Genomic DNA, 17,627 nt, shown 5'->3' on the forward strand with positions numbered 1-17,627 from the left:
GGTATTTGAAAATCATCAGGATCATACCTAGAAACCACTCATTAAAAACCCCAGATATGTAAGTAGATCAGGAAATGTCTAGGAAGACGCGATTAGGTTTATCCCTTTCATTTCTTTATGGCTTGTGAACTCCTCTGTGCTAACCCTAGGTGCTTTTGTTTTGCTTGTAACCTTTAAGCTGGACCTCAAGAAACTATCCTTGATGCTTAATCTTTGTAGCTGCTCTTTTAAAATCTATCAATAGCATGAGTTCCCAGATATATTTTCTTCCTTTTGTTTTTTAATAAAATTTACATTTTTTTAAGAACAAAATTAAATTTTGTGTCCTAAGAGGTTTGTGCACATGTTGTTTAATTAGCTGGTTGCAACAGCTGATTTCCTTTGTTTTTCTTCTCAGCTCTTCCCTGGAGCAGGGGTGAAAGGGCTTGAGTATACCCTACAGGAAGGAATTCCCAAGTGTGCCTTTCTGGGCTCTCAAAGGGGTTTTGCACTTAGTTGGTGGCAGCATCTACCAATCCAAGGTCAGAGAAAAGCTGTAACCTTGGGAGTTTAATACAAGCCTGGAGTGGCCAGTATTAATTTTTAGAATCCTTGCGGGCCCCCACCTTCTACATTCAAAGTGCCAGATTGGGGAATCAGCCTTGACAGGTACGAAATCTAACTTGTGAAGAAATTAGGTGAATTTGTTAACTAATTCTTGACATGTCTGATTTATTTCATATTATCATCAATATGTAAGTGTCACTGTTGCAGGACTAGCTACACCTCTGCCCCCTTTTGGATCCCTTATGAGTGCCTCCCCCACAGTTGTTAGGCCTCATGCCTTTACATATCTCAGGGTGGAGTTTCATAATTCTCTCATTCCTAGACTGGGACGTGGGCTGCAGTACCTCATGTATCAGCTGTGATTACCCTCCAGGTCTGACTGAGTTTGAGCACCTGCAGTTCTTCCTTTTGCGAGTCTAACCAGAGCTACACAGGCACAAAACAGGTTTCATAAAACAACAGTATTGTATATTTAGCAGTAGGAGCAAAACTTTTAGAGAAAAATAATTTTAAAATTCACTTTCTACAAACATCTATCTTACCTAAAGCCGTACTACTATCCTTTGAATGGTTTCCTAGGCTGACCTAGTTTCTCCAGACACCCAAGCAGGGTCCTGTGTTTCAATCTGGGCTGAGCATCTACTGCTTGTCTCTTGAGAGTGTGACCCTCTTTTAATCCTGCCAGAGTTATTTCATTTTTCTGTTTTGGGGGCCTTTTCCTATCCTGATGAAAACCAGTTTTGTTGGTTGTGTGAAGATGGAGGCTCAATCAGCAACTAACATTGCTGGCACTGTCCCTTAACAACTCTGAGGTGTCTGAGATGTGGCTATCTTGACCCATTCTCTTCCTTCCTGCCTGTTTTTCCAGACAGACTCCTGCTGAGTTAAACTAATATAGTAATATAGAAAACACTAGTAGCCAGGACAACACATAGTATTAATAAATTGACACAGGGCAGCTCCAAATCCATCATAACAGGGTTATCTTGGAGTCTTTCTATTGACTTCAGTGGACACTGGATCAGTCACTGAAATAGGAGCATCTTACTAAAATGCAGTGTGAAAGGTGCTTAAGGAACCATGAAGAGGAATAATTTTTATTATTATAGTCAAAGAATTTGTTGAGAAATCAAACATCCAAAAGATTAAAATAAATAATTATGAAGTTGGAGGGTCATTCTCAAACTCTAAAAGACCTTTAGTGAAAACTCAAGAGAAAATTCCATCATCTTGAATTTGCATTAAAATGTCCAATTTTAATCCAGATTTCCAATTTTTTTCTTACCTTCTGTAAGAAAATAGATTTTTTTTCTAGTATTTTGAAATTTAGGTCATAATCATCTTAAGTATCTTCTAATGAATGTAAAGAATATCACAACAGTTCACTGTGACTTCATTGCTGCATTTTGAGTATAAGTAATGAGTTTCCCTGAAAAAATGTTCCCATTCAGGCACCTGAATTGAAGAAGTTAATATATTGAACTAGATGTGTGGTAATTTTTTTTTAGCTAGACTTTCTGTTACAATAGCTCCCTTAAAAAAGATTTCCACTGACTTTGTAACTAAAATAATGTTCCTGCAGTTTTCCCTAGTTATTCCTACACATAAAGAATAGTGCAAATAGTTAGAATGCTATCTAGTTATCAAAGATAAAACTGGAAACATTTTAAAGGAAAGAAATGTACATTTTTGAAACAGTGAATTCTAGTAAATGTTTCTGTGGATAATGGAATCTAGTTTTAAACAACAGTAAAATCACACACCTTTAAAATGGCTAATATTCTGAAAATGGCCATTTCTTTTCCTAGGAATTTTAGTAAAGGGAGGGAAATCCCATTTTGTATATGTCATGGGTCTAAAATTTCTATAGTACAGCAGGAGTATCTCACTAAAGAGAGCTGGCAAATGGAACCCCAGCCCTCTGCAGACTGTGTGCAGTCAGGCTGTCTGCCAGCCAATGAGCATGATGGGGTAGGAGAGTCATAGATCTTTACTATGGAAGAGTGCGCATAAAACAGCTGAACACTTCATGTGCCTAAAAAAACAGATTTCAATATAGCACCATGGGGAAGGGAATGAAGGTGGGGAAAACTTTGTCTGTGTGCTTCTACTCCCAACTCTAATCTCAATAAGATGATATTACAATGAGCTGTTTGTCTTCAGCTAGTGGAACCCAGAGAGGAAGGAGAACAGCTAGAACACATTCATAGATTATTAAATTAGATTTTAGATACTAAAGGATGGGCATCAGCTTGATTTTTGGGTAAGATGTACCGTAAGTTATACATTGACCTGGGTGTGTGGCTGGTCCTATGGGATCAGAAGAACTTTTTCTTTGAAGAGATTGGTTTTAAAGAACCACTCATAGATATTTCCATAGAATAACAGAGTTGGAAGGGACCTCAGGAGATCATCTAGTCCAACCCCCTGCTCAAAGCAGGACTAATTGCCAATTTTTGGCCCGGATTCTTAAATGGCCCCCTCAAGGATTGAACTCACAACCCTGGGTTTAGCAGGCCATTGCTCAAACCACTGAGCTATCTCTCAGTCCAGTGTTTTTAGTGGTGATATAAGAACTGGAATGCCTAAAGACACTGCTTTTATGACTTCTTGTTAGCCAATGTGGTAAAACAGAAGTTTACTTCTGTTGTTGGTTTGGTATATCCTATGGGGAATTAGTCACCAGTCTTGGGGTATATCTGCCCTATTTCTCAGCAGTTTGTCCTGAATTTGGCATCCTCAGTTGTGACCCACTGAGGCATGGTTACAGTGACATATTGAAAGAAGCTTTCAGCCATAATCTGGGGCAGAGTATGTGGATTATGTGCATGGATTCTTAGTCAATTCAATATATATAAACCCATTTTCTACAGCAACTTCCTAACTTTAATTATATGATAAATAATGTACAACTTTGAACAGCAGGTAGAGCTGTGGCATTCAATTGAGTGTGTATGGTATGTTTTTGTGCTCATTAAAGTCCCAGATCATCTAAGCATAGTAATTGTTCTGAGAGGATTTGAGATATGGAAAAAATCATCCTTCACAACCGATGATTTATTGAAGACTGATACTTTGCCTCCCCAGAGCCTCACAATCACATATTCTATCCACTTCTCCACTATAGGAAATGTTTATTTGGAACCACCAGATGCGAATAGACTTGCCAGTTCAATTTCTTTAAACATATAAGTAGTTAGCTCTTAGGAAATTCTTTTTGTCAACCGTGATGTAATTCTTTTCAGAAACTGATCCTATCAAAGTCCTTTCTCATAGACTCATAGATTATTAAGACCAGAAAGAACTCTCATGATCATCTAGTCTGACCTCCTGTACATCGCAGACCACAGAACCTCACCAACCCACTCCTGAAATAGGCTAATAACTTCTGGTCTTGATTTAAAGAATTGAACTTATGGAGAACCCACCACTTCTTTTACTTCAAACCAGCAAGTGACCTGTGCCCCACACTGCAGAGTAAGGCAAAAGAAGGAGAAAACAGGGATCTGCCAATCTGACCTAGGAGAAAATTCCTTACCAACCCCAAATTTGGTGATCAGTTAGACCCTGAGCATGTGGGCCAGGCCCACCAGTTAAATACCTGAGAAAGAATTCTCTATGGTAACTCAGAGCCCTCCCTATCTTGTGTCCCATCTCCAACAATTAAAGATATTTGCTAATCACAGTCACCAATGGGCCATATGCCATTGTAGGCAATATCATCATACTATACCCTCCCCTTCAAAAACTCAAGCCCAGTTTTCAAATAAGTTCGAGTTTTTTGCTCCCGCTACTCCCCTTGGAAGACTGTTCCAGAAATTTGCAGCTGTGATGGTTAGAAACCTTTGACAGGTTTCAGAGTAGCAGCCGTGTTAGTCTGTATCCGCAAGAAGAAAAGGAGTACTTGTGGCACCTTAGAGACTAACAGATTTATTAGAGCATAAGCTTTTGTGAGCTATAGCTCACTTCATCGGATGCATGCAGTGGAAAATACAGTAGGGGGATTTTATATACACAGAGAACATGAAACAATGGGTGTTACCATACACACTGTAACGAGAGTGATCAGGTAAGGTGAGCTATTACCAGCAGGAGAGAAAAAAAAAACAACCTTTTGTAGTGATAATCAAGGTGGGCCATTTCCAGCAGTTGGCAAGAACCTGTGAGGAACAGTAGGGGGGAAAAATAAACATGGGGAAATAGTTTTATATAATTTCAAGCCTAAACTTATTGATGGACAGTTTATATCCATTTGTTCTTGTGCCAGCATTGGCTCGTAACTTAAAAACTCCTCTCCCTCCTGGATGTTTGTCCCTCTGATGTTTTTATAGAGAGCAATCATATCTCCCCTCAACCTTCATTTTGTGAGGTTAACCAAGCCAAGCTCCTTAAGACTGCTCTCATAAGGTAGGTTCTCCATTCCTCTGATCATCCTAGTAGCCCGTCTCTGCACTTATTCCAGTTTAAATTAATCTTTCTTAAACACGGGAGAACAGAATTACACACAGTACTCCAGTACTTTGTACAATGATAATAACTCTTCCCTATTTCTACTGGAAATACCTCACCTGCTGCATTTTAGGATTGTGTTAGATTTTTTCATTGCCACATCACATTGGCAGCTCATAGTCATCCTGTTACTGTCCAATACACCCCTGGCTTTCTCCTCTGTCACTTTCAGCTGATACATCCCTAGTTCATAACAAAACATTTTGTTGTTAGTTCCAAGTGCATGAACTTGCCCCTTGCACTACTGAAATTCACTCCAGTTTTTGCAGTCTTCCAGATCTTCTTGTATGATATTCTGGTCCTCCTCCGCAGTGGCAAGACCTTCCAACTTTGTATCATCCGCAAATTTTATTATCCCACTCTCAAATTTTGTGCGAAGGTCATTAATGAAAATGATAAATAAGATTGGTCCCAAGACTGATCCTTGTGGGATTACTATTAACCTCCCTCTAGCCTGACAGAACACCTTTCAGCATGGCCTGTGATAGTCTCCCCTTTAATCAGTCCCTTACACATCTTTTGATTCTTGTTATCAATCCCCATCTTCTCCAATTTAATTAATAATTTCCCATGTGGAACTGAATCAAATTCTTTACTGAAAGCCAGATAGATTTACTGCATTTCCTTTATCTAGAAAATTGGTTATCTTCTCAAAGAAAGAGATCAGGTTGTCTGGTATGATCTACCTTTTGTAAAACCAATGTGTATTTTATCTCAGTTAACATTTACCTCTATGTCCTTAACTACTTTCTCTTTCAAAATTTGTTCTAAGACCTTGCATACAATTGAGGTCAAACTAACAGACCTGTAGTTTCCCACATCACTTGTTTCCCCCCTTTCTTAAATATGGGTACTATATTGCAATTCTTCAGCATGGGGTATGACCCCCAAGTTTACAGATTCATTTCTCCCATAGTCTCTTTCTAAATAGCTGGTGCCAACAAGTTACACCCACACAAAAAATAAAATATTGCATGCTGCCAAATCATTATTATACTAAACAAGTGAGGGATGGATGCCATAAATGCTGCATGGATGGGATTATCAAAAGCATTCAGCATTGGCTTTTTACTATTCACTTAAATGGATGAGAGTTATGCCAACACTATACAAAAGGCTAGTCTACACTATACAGGCTCTGCCGATACAGCCATACTGGTATAGCTAAGCTGGCAGAGTCCCGTAGTGTAGACAGCGCGTATGCTGACAGAAGGAGTTTTTCTGCTGATATAATAATATCAACTCCCTGAACAACATTAGCTATGCCAACAAAAGCACTCTTCTGTCAGCATAACTGTGCCTACACTGGGGGCTTTGTTGGCAAAGCTATGTTGGCTGCGGGTGTGGCTTTTTCAGACCCCTGATTGACATAGCTATCTATCTTGACTTGGGCAATCCAAGTTGCACAGCAAGTATGAAGTGCCTATGGAAATTATGAACCCCTTAACAACTTTGATTCCTTGATTATTTATGTAGCTTTAAGCTGTTTCTAATGAAAAGAGAAAAATCTCATTCTGAGCTCTACAAACTTTAAATGGACCAATGCCTTTAAAATTAATTCCTTCATCTGTCATTCCATAATTCTAGCCCAAGATAAAATGATAGCATGGAAATAGCTTAAAACATTTAATTTATCATTTAAATGGAGTAAAAAAAATAAAAAAACAGACTGCATAAATATATTTAAATCTGACTGTGCTTGTCACCCTAAGAACTTTAAACTTCTTTTCTCCCATTTTTACTTGTAAATCCATAGATAATTAATCAGTTCTAGCAATTAATGAACCCCTAAGGTAAGTAAAAATGTAATGGCTTGTTCAAAGTCCTGCATTTTATAATTTAATACATCTTTATAGCTAAAGAATATTTCTTCATTGTAAATATTTCAAAAGATTTAATGCTACTATAAAATATACACTGCAATGGTATTGGCCCTAAAGATCTTATTTTAATCATCTTCATATTCCTTACATTTACTTAAATTATAATTTTACAGTCTGACACATATATCTAATGAATTAAAAAGATCAGTTACTAACCCATTTGGAAAATATAAATCCACAGCGTTTACCTCTAATCATGTTAAATTACCTTGACCTGTAGGTTGTAAATACTAATTTAATTTACATCGAAGAAAAGGAAATTAGGAACATTTTAACATTGTCTTTATTTTCCATGCATGAAGAATAAGATATATTTAAGAACTGACTTGGGAGAGTATTTGAAATATATTTTTATGACTGTTTCCCTAAATAAAATATTGACTTCACTTTGCCTGTGTTTGTGAATTAAAAATAAATGTTTGCTTTCCATAAATGCGTTTGCAGGCAGGCAAGTTCTCCTAAACAACATGTTATAAGCAACTATGGAAGAATATTCACGGAAAATGTGGACTCATAGACTCAAGCATTCACAACAGAAAACTGATTTGAAACACTACATTTATCTAATCAGGGAATAGAGGCAATGCCATGTGACCTATATATCAAAAGAAACCAACCCACCAAATTTCAGATAACGAACACTCTCAATGAACTCTTTGTGAACGATCCATTAACCAAGAAATATTTACGGAAATTATTCAACAAATAATTTTGAAAACAAGTAACTTAGAAAAATAATTAATTGATAGTGGGCAATATGCAAAGGAAAAACAATTAAACTAATTGAATAGATTATTCATGTTGAATTATTCACTCAGCTGTAAATAAAAATATTTTAGTGTTATCATATATAATCCAGGGATTACCAAGGGCATAACATACATTAATTAAGCTTCACTATACCAGTTTTACAGATGGACAAACTTGAGATATTGGGAAGTGAAGTAACTTACCCCAAATCAGAGAGCAAGCCGTGGACAGAGCCAGGAATATAAACAAGGATTCCTGACTATCAATACTGCTCTCTGATCATTAGATAATGTTTCCTGTTAGGATTTCCATTGATGGTAATGTGAGGAGGGAAAGTATAGGTTTGTGGCTCAAGCATAGGCGTATGCCTGAAATGTGCTTTTATTTTTGTCCCTGACTTTGTGACTGACACAAAGGAAAGGGAGTTTTACCCTGGACTTCCAAAGGGACCAGAAATAAATCTATGCTGAGCTCTTTTGAAAATCCTATCCTGTGCAATCTTATGTAAGTCATTTAATCATGCTGGACCTCTGTTTCCCCATAGGTAAAATGAGGATAATAAGATGTGTTACCAAGAGAATAAGTTTATTAATATTTAGAAAGGACTTTGATATCCCCAAGGTGTTATATATCTGCAATAATAATATTGTTATTATTATACTGGACTAGATTCCTTTTTCCTTGGGAAGAATGGGTCATATTCTGCTCTAGGACCTCGGCCAAGCAAAGTAACTAATTACATGCCTAACTTATATGTATAGGCCCAGTCCAATTTCCTAAATCACTTTCCATATTTGCATCAGTAAAATGTGGAGGAGTTATGTATGAATTGGGTAACATATCTACAGTAATATAAATAGTATGTATATGGTACAATGCAACCACCACTTAAAAGACACATTGCTTATATTTTCTGTTCTCCCTCATGTACCCTGTGGTGTTTCTAGTTTTGCATTAGAATATTATTGAGTGTGAGATCTGATTTAATTTTTAAATCACAAAATATTTAAATTCAGACAGTAATTTCAAACTCCTATCAGCCTATGACCTTTATTATAATAGTGATGAAATTTATGAAGCATGCTTCATTACCTTGATTTATTGCACCATGATGAAATTCATGATTTGAGATTATAATAATAGTTGCTAGATATTAAATGGGAAAAATACATGTGAAAACAAAGTTATTGGTCTGATTGAAACCACTCAAAACACAATAAATTCACTTTAAAGGAAAAACACCATCCTTAGCACACATTATAGTGTCTAGACAATTTAATGTGTAAAAAATGTAATACTGCCACACTGCAGGGCTCCATAAAATATCTGGGCATAAAATAGTAAGCCAGCATCAAGGTTTTGCCTCAGTTCTGAATCTCATAGCTTTTATGTGTTAAAGTCCCCCATAGGCTCTCGCTGGGGGTAGCACATATAAGTGAATATCAGAACAGTTATGAAATGTTTCTGGTTAACTCCAGATGGGAGGGGGGCCAGGGAAACTCAAATGGAAGAAGTCTCCTGGTTTGTTGGATCTGGCAGGTTCATCTAATAGTAAGATGCTGCAACGGAATTACATTTTATTGTAACGTGCCTTAACTACTTGCCTGCTTATGTGATTTTGATAGCACTCAGATACCACATGATGGATGGACAGACAGACAGACAGATGAGGACAGGACTGGTCTTACTGCACTTGATGTCATCCAGTGGGCCCTAGAATTCTTTTGTACTGGCTCATAAGATGATCCTGTCAAATCCCAGAAACGAGGAGCCTTCTCTTTCACTTGAGTTTCTCTGGCCCCTTTCTCTCTGAAGATGAGTAATCACAGAGGTCCCATTATTATTCTGAAAAAAAAATTCTGATAGTGAACTGGAAGCCATGCAAAGCACTGGGCTGAGTTGTACTTGTTGTTCTGTGTTGCTCAGAAGATGAACTGCCACATGGTAAACCATGGTGCTTTCTCATAGTGTTTTCTATCATCTCAAGATAGAGATCTGCAGTATCTGGACAGGATCAAGTTATTAATTGACAGGAAGAGGAGAGCAGTCTTTTGGCCACTGAACAGGTTGTAGAATCCATATCTGTCTAATGAGTCCATTGGTGTATCCAGGAGGAGTAAGCATTCCAGAAGGACCCTTAAACTGAAAATGTTGGCCAGCTAGCTCAGCTGGTTAGGGTGTGGTGCTAAGACCACCAAGATCATGGGTGCAAGCCCTATGCTGGCCATTCTGTGTGCTGGGTGGAGAGGGTGGCTTCTGCTCTTTTGCGGCCAGTTTTGTTCAACATCTTTATTAATGATCTGGATGATGAGATTAATTGCACCCTCAGCAAGTTCGCAGATGACACTAAAATGAGGGGAGAGTTAGATGCGATGGAGGGTAGGGATAGGGTCTAGAATGAGCTAGACAAATTGGAGGATTGGGCCAAAAGAAATCTGATGAGGTTCAACAAGGACAAATGCAGAGTTCTGTACTTAGGAAAGAAGAATCCCATGCACCACTACCGGCTGGGGACCGACTGGCTAAGCAGCAGTTCTGCAGAAAAGGACCTGGGGATTACAGTGGATGAGAAGCTGGTGTGCCCTTGTTGCCAAGAAGGCCAATGGCATATTGGGCTGTATTACTAGGAGCATTGCCAGCAGATCGAGGGAAGTGATTATTCCCCTCTATTCGGCACTGGTGAGGCCACACCTGGAGTATTGCATCCAGTTTTGTTCCCCCCACTACAGAAGGGATGTGGACAAATTGGAGAGAGTCCAGTGGAGGGAAATGAAAATGATTAGGGGGCTGGGTCACATGACTTACGAGGAGAGGCTGAGGGAACTGGGGTTATTTAGTCTGCAGAAAAGAAGCATGAGGGGGGATTTGATAGCAGCCTTCAGTTAACTGAAGGGAGGTTCCAAAGAGAATGGAGCTAGGTTGTTCTCAGTGGTGGCAGATGACAGAATGAGGTGCAATGGTCTCAAGTTGCAGTGTGGGAGGTCTAGGTTGGATATTAGGAAACACTATTTCACAAGATGGGTGTTGAAGCACTGGAATGGGTTATCTAGGGAGGTGGTGGAATCTCCATTCTTAGAGGTTTTTAAGGCCAGGCTTGACAAAGCCTTGGCTGGGAAGATTTAGTTAGTGTTGGTCCTGCTTTGAGTAGGGGATTGGACTGGATGACTTCCTGAAGTCTCTTCCAATCCTAATATTCTATGATTCTATGAAAACAACCTTATCATTTGGGGCCCCAAGTCCCTGGGATGAGATATATAGTTTCTCCAAAATTTTCCTCTTCTCTTTGTATTGTGAGGATTTAATTCCAGCCAGCTGCTTTTCATCTAGGGGATTGTTTATGTTAGGCACCAGGAGAGGTGGGAGATGATTTTAGCATGTGTTTAGCATGAAGGAGTTGGATGTTATCTGTGTTCCGCAAGCATTGAAAGTCATGCCATTTCCTACTGCTTTTACACATAAGTTGAATAAGGTGGACGAATACCACTGAACCCAGCTGTATCTGCAGATGGAGTCTGTGTGTTTCATTCCAGTCCTGAAAATGTTTGATTGGATTACGACTACATTAATTGGGTGCTATTTTCAATAGATCCTTTTATATTTATATTATATAATAATACTGATACTTTTCACTTCTACAGCACCTTCCATCTCTTATGGACTTTCCTTCCTTTAAATTATTATTTTTCAGTTATTTTTAATATATATTCTATTGCTTTAATACATATTCTGTTGCTTATTGTGTCTTTAGAAAGGATCTAAGTCTATTTGCTTATACGCAAGTTATAATTCATATCAGAATTATGTAACTTAAAGGGCAACTAGCAAATTAAATATTATTTATTGTGAAAGTATTTGTTACAAATAGCTTGTCTGATTGTTACAGATAAAAGAATTTTAATAGTGCAATGTTCTGGCCATTTTGTTTGTATTTTCATTTCTCTCATGTAGGACTCAGTTTCACTTTTAGATTTTCATAGGCAATTTTGGTTTTCAGACAATGCAGTGAAATATTTGTTTAAAACAATTTTTATTGGAATCTAAAGTGTGGAAATACGTTTCTGTTCTGTTTTATAAAAAATGTTTTTACAAAATGTTACATTTTGATCCAATTTTAAATTGATGATTTTTCTTTAGTCTTAAAAGAGATAGCATCAACTTGAGATCTAGTGAATTTAAAAATAAAATAGTCAAAAGCAGACTCAGGTATTACATCTGGACCCATTTCTGTGGTTTTACAATCACATTTTACTACTTTTAAAAACGTTCTCTTTCGCTTGTGTTGTGAAGGACCCATGTAAACACCAGGGGAAACTGACTATACGGTGAAACAGCTAGAAGAACTACACACAAAGAACTGTCAAAATCGCAAAGTAAACAAACTGAAATAGAGAAGCATAATTTTCCTTTAATCTTTCACTCATGGTAATCGTAAGTCTTAATTGTAAATACAGTAACACTTTTAATCAAAAGTGTGATTTCCTTTTTCAATTGATAGTGACCGGTTAAGGAGAAATGGGTGGTACAAAAAAGGAAAATATGTACTGTGTGAGAATCAGATTTTGAAATGAATTCTGTACCATGATAGATGAGGAATCTGGATTAGTAATAAAATATTTTGTTTTATTTCCTGTGAGTTCAGTTTGACTACGTTTGTCAACTGGATGCAGATATGTGAAGAACAGTGAAGCCCAAATTAAGTCTGTTGAAATGTGGGAATAAATTACTTTCCACAACGTGTATACAAATGGTCCTTAGCTCAGTATGGGGCAGCACAATTACTAGCCAGAGAAAAAACCTGCTTACACCTCAGCAGCTTGAAGATCCATCAGCTGTGTATTAGGCAGAAATCAAGCATAAGGCCACATGTACCACTAAGAAACATTATAAACCAGTCAGTCATGTGTTAAGGGAAGAGAGTAAGCACATTACATATCATTTCACAGAATCAGGGAGATGAAATTGCTTCTGAGCAAGTGAATGACAAGCTGTTGAATAAAACACCTCCCTTTCCCCATAAGGTTTTACAGAGAATAGAGAAGGGCCCAAGACACAAACTCCCTTTATTCCTCCATTGGTACAAAAAGCCTCTGTTTCCAAGCCAAAATTTCTGTCTGGTCATGTATACTCTAGTCCAGGTGAAATGCAATGGGGAAAAAATACTGCCAAATTGAATTTGGCAAATAACATAGAGTCAGATTCTTCTTTAACTTCTACCAGGGTAAATATGGTGAAACTCTCACTGAAGTCAAGGAAGTTACACAGATATAGAATAAAGATCACACTCAGACTCACAAATTGCTTGCTGTTAAACCATGCTATTTTCTTCATCAAACATTTTATGCTGGTTCTTATCCCTTGCCCATCACCATGGTATCTGAGTTTATCGGTTTAGCATCCTTGTTTTGAAATTAAGTAATAAAAATGTAAATGTTAAAACTAAACACTGAAATATTCCACAAAAGTGGATTTTCCTAGCAAATAATATCATGCAACAATGAAGTTTTGATGCATAGATGTATTTACCTGAAGCAACTAGAAAATCTTGTGTCTAATAAAACTGGATTGTGTGGTTGACAGGTGTTCAGCAGTCCGTCTACCCTGCAATAAAAGACCCACAGCACCATCACAGCTAGCCCCAGTCAGTTGAGCCAGGCTTGTGGGGCTCAGGCTGTGAGGTTATAAAACTGCAACAGAGATATTCTAGCTCAGGCTGAAGTCTGGGCTCTGAGACCCCATGTTGGGGGTGATTCTCAGAGCGTTGGCGCCAACCCCTAGCCAAATGTCTACACTGCTACTATTAGTCCACAGCCTGAGCCCCCTGAACCGAAGTCAGGTGACCCAGACACTGAGATTTGGTGCTGTGTTTTTTTTTTTTATTGCAGTGTAGATATATCCTTAAACTAGAAGAACCCACTTCACTATGGAAACCATTGACTTACTGTGCTCAGTAGAGCTCCTGTATCTTTTCTTAAAGCCACATTAGAGCCTTTAGACAATTTAGGGAGGCAAATTATCCAAAGCTTCTATTTAACTTGGATTCATTTTGTGAATTGTTTTTCATCATCACTTTTACAGCACAGAGCCTCTTGACAATAGCATTGGCTTTCCAACCCTAAGTCCCTTTTTCAGTTAAGCAAAAGGTCCCACTGCTTTCAACTGTTTCCTACTTTGTGCCTCAAATAGGATAATTCTGCTGCCACATAAAGGGGCCATATCTTAAACAAAGACATGAGTTACTGTAGTTATGGATGCAAATTTACCTCTGTTTTTATATGTTGACATTTTGTGTTTCTCACTCTATCAATTTCTTTAATGTTATTACAAGAGTCTTCTCTACCCACCCCCAAATCTACTGTAAAAGGAAATCTGTTTCCCACCAAAGGTTTTTCCAGCAGTAGCTGCTCTTACACTGTCCACTAGGTGGCAATGCTTAACTATTGCAGGAAGATGTAATAACCTCTCTCAATGGGAGAGAAGTTGAGTCAGTTTTATGTATCACTAATGGAACACTTGCAGACTTACGAGCCCATGTGAGGACTCTATCACTCTTGAATTTGTGTCCTTCTCACAGATTTTTGCTTGGCTCGTGCTGAATGTTTTAATGGATTAATTCCTTGAGTTGATTTGCCATAACATTGACCAACCCTGTGGTTTCTGCATTGTGTAGTACAATGAGGCATTTCAAGTGAGTTTTGGTCTAAAGAGACTTCTTATATATTCATAGATTTTAAAGCCAGAAGGACCCTATGATTATCAGGTCTGACCTCCTACATGACACAGGCCATAAAATTTCACCAAGTGCTTCCTGCATTAACCCCATAACTTCTGGTTGAATTAGAGCATATGTTTTAGAAAGATATCCACTCTTGATTTAAAGATTTCAAGTTGCAGAGAATCCACCACATCCCTAGGTTGTTCAAATGGTAAATTACACACACTGTTAAAAATTGTGTCTTATTCAGGGACGATCTTTTTTTATATAGACATTTACGCTTCAAGAATGATTTATGTGATTTGGAAAGTAGAATAAATCTATTTGCCTTAATGCACTGTGACATATTTACATTGCTCTTCTCACTTCCTACACAGAAGATTTTTCTTTTAGAGCCACAAAAATATGACAGTTGCAAGACTCCCACTAGAAGATGCTGTCAATTTATATGATTTTTATTTTAATGGACCCATTAACAAAACTCAGTTAAATTGTAAGGTTCAATTTCAGTCACTACGGAAGTATTCGTGATGATGAGGTATACCGGGACTATAAACATTGTAATGGTGGAGTGAGATTCTCATTAGTTTCAGCTGATGTGGAACTGATACTGGCAGCATGAAGGATTCATTTTAAAATATACATCCGGGGTGAAATAGTCTGTGCAGCCACAACAGTATGAACAAGCAAAATATCTTGGGCTACATCCTCAGTTGGTGTAAATCAGCATGGCTTGGATCTATTTGAGCCAATGGAGCTTTGCTAATTTACACCAGCTGAGGATCTGGCCCATTTTGTTTATTATCTGTACTTTATATTAGGTATTTTTAGGAGCACCATAGTAGTTTGAAACAGGTTAATACATTTATTAATTTAAAGCAAGAAAACAGGATCAACTGTGTATTATAACCAGCCCTTTGCAATGACCAGGGTGTGGGTGGTCAGGCCTAGTGGTCAGAGTTGGAGGTAGTGGCGGGTGCCAAGCCAGAGGTCGGAGCCAGAGACAGCATCAGAGATAAGGCACAGGAGCAGGAACTTGAAGTAGGGCAGGATAGTGGGAACTGGTAGCAGATGGGAATCTGAGATAGAGAACAGGAACTAGGAGCAGACAAGGAAGCAGGGTTCAGGAGTCAGGTAAGCAGGAGGGAGTCTACAGTAGCAGCCAGCCAGCTAGGGATTCCTCCAGTTACTCAGACATCTTCCTGTTCTTACTTCCTGGTTTATATACAGTCATTCAGCCAGCTCGGGGGCTGGATGGTCCCCCAATTGGAAGCTTTGAGGGCAGGGCTTTCCACAAGCTAATCCTTCACTGGATCTTTTTCTGGTTATTCACGTGAGCTGCTGGGTGGCAGTTGTGGCCTGGGACCCAGGTTCGAGGCGCAGGATCCCTCACACCCTTGAAATTACTCTTAAATTTGCTCTTCTCGACAATGCCTCTTGAATGGACAATTTGATGCTTCAGTAGCTATGAACTTTCTAACAGCAGCCAGGAAAGGAATCCTCTCCAGCTTGGAAAGTCATGTCTCCAGAAAACAGACCCACCATGAAATGTCCTACTAGAGTCTGCCAAGATGTGAAAAATAACATCCATTCTGATTATTTATTTATTTGGGTAAATATTATACCCATGCACTCAGGTGTAAACTTCATTGTGCTACGTGGTGTCTTCACTGGATACTGCCTTGATGCATTGGGGATGATACATACTCAATAGTTACAGTGGCCAAAATGTACAGACTTAGAGGCCTAAACGAGGCACCTAAATGCATAGGTAAGCCCCTAAATAAAAGTGGCTGATTTTTCAGAAATGCTAGCACCTGTAGCTCCCGCTTGACCTTAGTGGAGTGCCACAGATGCTCCGCTCTTTTAACAATCAGTCTGCATTTGTTTAGGTAGGTAGATATGGATTTAGATCCCTAAGCTTGGGGAGCCAACTTCTAACGGTTTGTCCATTATTCCTAAAACCACTGGACACGATAACAATTTCCCAGGGTATATTAGTACTATTCTTGTCAAGTGCAGGAGAGCAGTGACAACCTTTTAGTTGCTCCCAGATTCCTCTCTGACTAACTGAAAACAGATCAGAAGGGACCCATCTCCCTTATTGGAGGACATGGTGTAGATGAAACTCTAAGTCTTGTTTTCAGTTTCCCTTCTGTGCAAGAGAGACATGATTTAATCATTTGGTTCAAATCCTGGGTCATCTCTATGTTCTTTAAAATGCATAATTAATCATTGACAGGGCAGACCTCTTTCTCCAAAGTCATCTTAACTGTAATGATGACTTCAAACAGTAGTTACATTACCTAGAAATAGCTGATTCATTTTCTGACCTGATAATAATTGTTTATTATGTTCCATTTTCCTAACCAGTCTTCCCTGTCAAGGGAGAAGACATGTCCTCCTCTGATAGCTAACAAGAGCTATTTTGGCCAAATGAGTCCCCCACCTCATTTCCTTGTGAGTTGGCATTTCAATGGGAATTATAAATCCCACTTTGATAACATTGAATTAAAAATATTGAAATCTTCAGTGAGGTTATGCTGGATTTATATTAATATGAATGAATTCAGAATGTGTCCCATTGATATCAATGGTGGATTTACACCAGTGGAATTTGAGATCAGAATGTGCCTCTCCACCACCAATGGAACTTACCATCACCATTTGCATCACAGCTAAATATGGCCCAGAAACTTATATGAATTCCATCCACTTACACCTATTCTGGATTTGGCCCTGCCAGGTCTCGCTGGTTGCACCATCCTGAAGGACAATGGTGCGTGCTTACCAAAACATGTAAACCTTTGGGCAGTATGGCCTCTCCAAACACAGGGCTGTTCCTTAAAGGTGTGATTTAGGTCTTCTTTTATAGAATATCATGAAGGTGAATAAACAAAATGATGTCTCAGGGGAGCTCTAGGTGAGGAGTGCTGCCACTGGTTGATCCCCAAATACTATTTTATTTCAAGTAATGTGATTTTTTATTTGCATGATAAATGTATAAAAATGGTAATTTCCACTCACTTCAATAAGATATCAAATTACATAGTTGGCCTTATTTAATGTTGATTTATCTTTCTTCAGTGTCCATGTAAGGAAGAAAAATGACCATTCACACTATTTGTAATCAGTGGGATGTTTTCTCTCCCACCCTCAATGTTTTTTATTCACACCTAGTCTAAACCCCTTTTCTTTATTTTCTGGTATTCAGTCAAAAACTTTAT

The sequence above is a fragment of the Caretta caretta genome, chromosome 4 (assembly GCF_965140235.1).
Source record: "Caretta caretta isolate rCarCar2 chromosome 4, rCarCar1.hap1, whole genome shotgun sequence".
Lineage (NCBI taxonomy): Eukaryota > Metazoa > Chordata > Testudines > Cheloniidae > Caretta > Caretta caretta.